This window comes from Pseudorca crassidens, chromosome 4 (assembly GCF_039906515.1).
Source record: "Pseudorca crassidens isolate mPseCra1 chromosome 4, mPseCra1.hap1, whole genome shotgun sequence".
NCBI classification, from domain to species: Eukaryota; Metazoa; Chordata; class Mammalia; order Artiodactyla; family Delphinidae; genus Pseudorca; species Pseudorca crassidens.
Window position 1 is genome coordinate 55,842,700 of NC_090299.1, and position 6,000 is coordinate 55,848,699.

The window sequence follows — 6,000 nt, forward strand, 5'->3', positions numbered from 1 at the left end:
CTTCAATTATATAAAATTATATGCATATGAATAGAAATAAGTAACAATTTTTTTTCTACCATGTGGGTAGTGGCATAATTTGTAGTTCATAAAGTTGTTAAATATTGTAGATTAAAAACAAAAAACACCTATGTTGATGTAGATGAGGAAGAAAAATATGGTTATTTAAATAGTTTAAAAATATATGATATATATGTTTATACCTACTATATAAACATATACATATATATATAACAATGTGATATATATGCTTTTATGAGTACATATATATTCTCTTTACTAATTAAAGAATAAAAATGAGAAATACATATATTTAATTTTAGAAAAAAAGTATATATATGGATTGACATAATATATTTATTTTTAGAAAAAACATGTTTATATATGAATAGATAAATAGATAGATATAATTTATTAGCAGGCATTGTTGCTTCAACAATTCATCCAACCATACTACTGGTAAACATTATGCTTTGAGATACTGAAAAAGATATAAAGAAAATCAAATAAAATTATCAATTGTCCATGTAATAATACAATAATAATGACATTTTGAATTGATATATTACTCAAAAATGTCAATCAAAATGCTTAATTTTTGTTAAGAAAGATATATTTGTTACTTCCTTTCAAATGAATTCATTTTTTAAAAAAAATATAAGAAAAAATAAGACAGCTAACAAACAGTTAATTTTTTTTCTGTATTGAACTGGTTTGAAAAGTAATGTTTCATAATGCTATGTAATAGCTTCAACACTGGGAATGTGTGAATGAACCACCCCTCCCAAAAATAATAGCCTGTGTCTGTACATATATGAAGCACAATAGAATATGGATTCAAAGGTTAAAATGTATATACAGAGCAATATTACTAAAAATTTTAGTTTTCAGCATATTTAAGAAATGGAATTTTCCAGTACTATTATCTTCTCTTAAACTGAAACTGGCTAAGCATTGATAATTTCAGTCCAAGTACCATGTTTCTGGCATTAGTAGGCCTCCATTTGGAAAACAATGTTATAAGGTTCGTGTAGACAGATGGATAAATGAACAAAAGCAAAATAACATCCTAAATTTTCTTTTTATTTGGTCTTCTGCCAAATGGAACTGTTTTTCTGTACAAAACTGAAAAAATATATCCTGGCATAAATTTAACTCTTCCTATGTCAATTTTCTCTCTGAATTTATCCCCTCTGGCATATCTCCATTTTGCAGAATGGTTATATTAAAAACTTGCTCAGTGTGAACATTTAACCAAATTCAGTGTATACATTATTCCTTGGTATAAAGTTAAATCTATATTTAAATACTACATTGTTTGTTGGTATGGGCTGAATTGGGACCCCCAAGGCTCATACATTGAAGTCCTAACTCCTAGTATATCAGAATGTGCCTATATTTGGAGAGATAGTCTTTAAAGATGTAATTAAGTGAAAATGAGATAATTAGAGAAAGCCCTAATCCCATCTGAATGGTGTCCTTATTGGAAGAGATCGGGACACAGACATGTACAGAGGGAAGACCATGTGAAGACACAGAGAGGAGAAGGCCATCTCTAAGCCAAGAAGAGAAGTCTCAGAGAAGGTCAACTTTAAAGACACTTTGATCTCAGACTTCTACCCTCCAGAATTGTGAGAAAATATATTTCTGAGTCTGAGGTACTTTGTAATGGCCCCTTAGGAAACTAGTACATCTATGATAAAGTAAGTTTGCTATTTTGAGCCTTACTGGTAGCTCTTTTCAATGCAATTGCTCCAATTATCTGTGAAGTTAATTCTACTGAAACTATGAAGTTTCAGTAATTAGGCCAACAGTATACAAGTGTTTAGTTAGTTGTATAGACAGGTTAAGGACTCTCCCAGGGTAAAAAAAGACACATTACTCATTTGAAAGCTACAAGACTATCTATTCCATGAATTAAAAATGCAATACTTAACAATCATGTCAAAAAACTGTCTGATTCCAATATCTGACACAAAATAAATTTATACTCTTTTGTTAACAATAACAATGACATCTACTTCATGAAATTATTGTAAGAATGAAACAAGGTATTTGTGGAAACACCTAGAAGATAACTGACCATATAATCAATAATCAATATTATACTGAGTTGATTTGAAAATGATACCTCCTACTTGCCAAGACTATTTAACCAATAAATGAAAGATATCGAGGGGACAGATGTCGTTAGGAACAGATTTTCTTATACAGGAAATTCACTGTATAAGACAGTGTAAAAGATAGGCTGGAGGAAGTTGATACTAGAATAAAATATATATAATAATATGTCCAGGGAACAATAAGAGACCTTACTTCTTAGACTGAAAGCCATGTGTTGGATACTATTAGGATCTGTAGATTAGGTGGTTCGAAGCTAAATTGTGAAGGCAGAAATAGGATTTAGAAATAGTGTGGGAGAAAATATGAAGGCTCCTGAGAAGGGGATACATGCTGATATTAGTGCTAAAAAAAGATTTGTCTGATAATGCAGGCTCTGCATTTCCTTGATATTTTAGTCTAACGCTTATAAATCAAGGATAATGAAATATGACTTATGGGGAAATTGGGAGGATTAATTACAGATGCTAATGTTTATAAAGAGCTTTAAGAAATGTTGAATTCAAAGTCTTATTGCATCTCAGTTCACAGCATTTGCATTCTTTCTCTTGTGAATTTCTGTTCACATTTTCTGAAGCTACTTTACACTGAGCTCTAATAAAAGTAGTTTCTGAAAGCATTTAATGAAAAAGAGGCACCTGAGAAGAGCAAGTGGCAGGGTCAGACCACCTCAGTATAAGAAAGGCCATATTCCCATGATGAAAGGAAGAGTTTCTAGGAGAAGTAGACAGCTTTCCACTGTTTCTCTCACTAGTCATCCACCTCCTCACTTTTTCATTCTCAGACTCCAGAGACTCTCAGGTCACCCCATATGATAATTAATAGTTAACCATAGGAGTAATCCATAACTGATTAAGGAATCAAAATTGTTCATCAAATCTTTCCTATACATTTGATTATAATTAAAGTTACACATTCTTTTGGAATGATCAAACCATTTTTTACATTTTTACAAATCATTTTTACAAGGCAATTTAGAAACGTGATATATAATCTGCCCACATGAAAAATTCAAAATACACGAGGCCCTAGAAAAGCACAAGTCTTTATTCCATGGATTTCTGATTCACTGACATAGATCATATTTATTAAGAAAGTATCCTCTGGGAATACAGAAACTTAAATCCCAGCTCTGCCACTTAATCACTGTTATAATACTATCAATAAAGAAATTCCTTTATGCAACTAATATTATGAAGATATAGTATTTGTCAGGCACTATTCTTGGCACATCTGATTGTCAGTGGGTAAGTGAAACTAAAATGGAAGTTTAAATTTTTTCATCTTCATACACATCTCTTATTTTTTGTATAATAAGTTTCTATTGCATTTATGACAAAATGTGTTAAAACTGAATTCAATACCATCATTCTTGCCCTCATTAATCCATTTTTCTTGGAAATATCACCTTCTTTCACATCATGGACTCATCCAACCAAACTATCTCCATGTATTTATGCTCTTAATTCTTGCCTTTTCATCATTAGCTTGCTTGTCTCAAAAAGTCATCCTTCACATTCTATCCCTATTCCCACTAATATAATCAAGGCTTAAATCAGGCCTAACTATGTCAAGTGGCTGAGAGAGCTGTCCAGTTTGCTTTCTTTCCTTCATCTCTCATTTGATCAGTCTGCATCACTGTGCTCTTTGCTAAATCTAAAGAAAAATCATATGGTAATATTCAGTTCCAAGTTTCAACTCTACCACTTACTATTTTTGTTTTGGCCTTGTTAATGTCACTTAAAAATATTGTTTTAATGTCATCAACTTGAAAAGGAGCTATTACTAAGATATCACTATCTTCTCTTTTACCATTAATATTTTTGAAGTTGATCTTTTTTAAATATCTAGACTGGATTCATGATATTTATTATTGCCTCAGCTACATTTCCCCCACTATTGCATCATTGTGTGTTTTGATCTAAGAGGCAGGTTAACTTATAATAAGTTAGTAAGCTTTAACTTATTTATGGGAGCTCCTTCCCCATAAATCTTTCCTCTAGTTACCTAATTAAATATATATATACTGTATTTATTTACATAAATAATGTATTTATATATTTACATGAATATTTATTTACATAAATAAATTATATACATATATAAAATTTTTACCTCTAGTTCAAATATAATTTCTACTTTTTCCTTACAGTATTCTACAATAATGCAAACCATTCTCCTCTTTATAAATGCAATAATCTTTTCCCCCAAATCTTTTATCAGAATTCAACACATGGTCAAAATTGTAGTACATTCCCATTTCAAAACTACTGAGATAGAGAATGGAATAATCTCGCTGGCTTTACTCATCTTGATTCATTGCATTAGGCTAAGTAGGGACACAGCTTCCAGTAAAGCACAAGACTGCTTAGTACCTAAAAGCAAGTACGGTGCTTTACCAAGGAAGAAGGTGAGGGGATTTAGAATTGAGGTAATGTATTGTGTTTCTAAGAACCACAGGCTATGTGCCACTAGCATGTTCCCAAACGCTTTATCAAAACTTTTGAGAGCTAGGAGAAATAGAATTTATATTTGCATAGTTGCTTAGTGGAAGGAGATTTGTGCTACATATAAAAGTAATGGATTTTGTTTCTGACTCTGTATCTAATGCCTGTCTGCAATATCATTGCATCTCTTTTGATGCAATGATATTTGGTCAGTTTCCTCGTGTATTAATTAAGGTCTTGAGGAAAGGGAATTCAGTACATCACAGCTTTCTGATTTGAGTGTTTGTATGAAGAGTGAAACTATTCAGTGAGATAGAAAATATCATGGAAGGGTAAATTTTAGGAGATAACTGAATATGTGAAGAACTATTGGATATGAAGAACCTGTACAAATGGTTCAGTGGAATATTGATTGGCAGATGCCAATATTGCCCAGCACAGATATGTTAGTAAAGAAAATATATGTCATTTACAAAGTATATAATATGTGAAGCTACTGGCAGGGATGAAGTATTATTCTAGAGAGATTGAATACAGAGGTCTAACACCAACATAGAGCCATGGGCATAGTTAATGAAGACTACAGACTTTATTTGATATATATATACATATATATATATATTTAATTCAAAGTAATATTTCAGGAAATAGTTTGGTATTTTTAACTGTGTTTAATCTTTTTGTTTTATTCATCTCTTGACAAGTGTATACAACTGATATTTTGAGAAATGTTTTATCCTTAATGAATGCCAGAAATATATTTTGGAAAAAAATATTTACATGTAAACAATTTTGCCAATTACATTTCTTAATGTAAATGATCTTTTCATTGTACCTCATATTTTGCTTGCTTTTGGTTTCTGATTCCAGCACCCTTTGTTTGATGTCTCAGTTGAAAAATGTGATAAAGACATTATGCAATCAGATAGTTTTATTGTCACTGAAATAAGTTGCATATAAAGTGTGTAGAATTAGGGGAAAAATGAGGATAAAGACAAATCAACTGCTTGTTACAAATCAAATAACAAAATTATGAATAAAATTCTGAATTCCATGACTGCAAGAAAATTCCCAAAACTCTACCACTAAATTTTGTGGGAAATAAAGAATTAGTTATGGGTTAATGATTTCATGTTTTAAGTTTGATCTTTCCTGTCATTAATCTTTCATTATTAGGCATACAGTATGTTGTTAAACAAAATACACTTTTCTTCTCTTTAGTGACTATTAAAAAAACTCCATATCCATGCAGAAAGATACCAGGTAGTAGAAATTTGTTAATTTATTCATCCATGTCTCCATGCATTTTTTCAAAAACATTATTACAATTTTACGAGTATTAGGGAGGTAAACTTGTTTGTTTTTTTCCTTTATTCAAGAGCTTTCCAGCAGACTACTTAATGTATAGTTCATACAGTAAATGCCTATATAG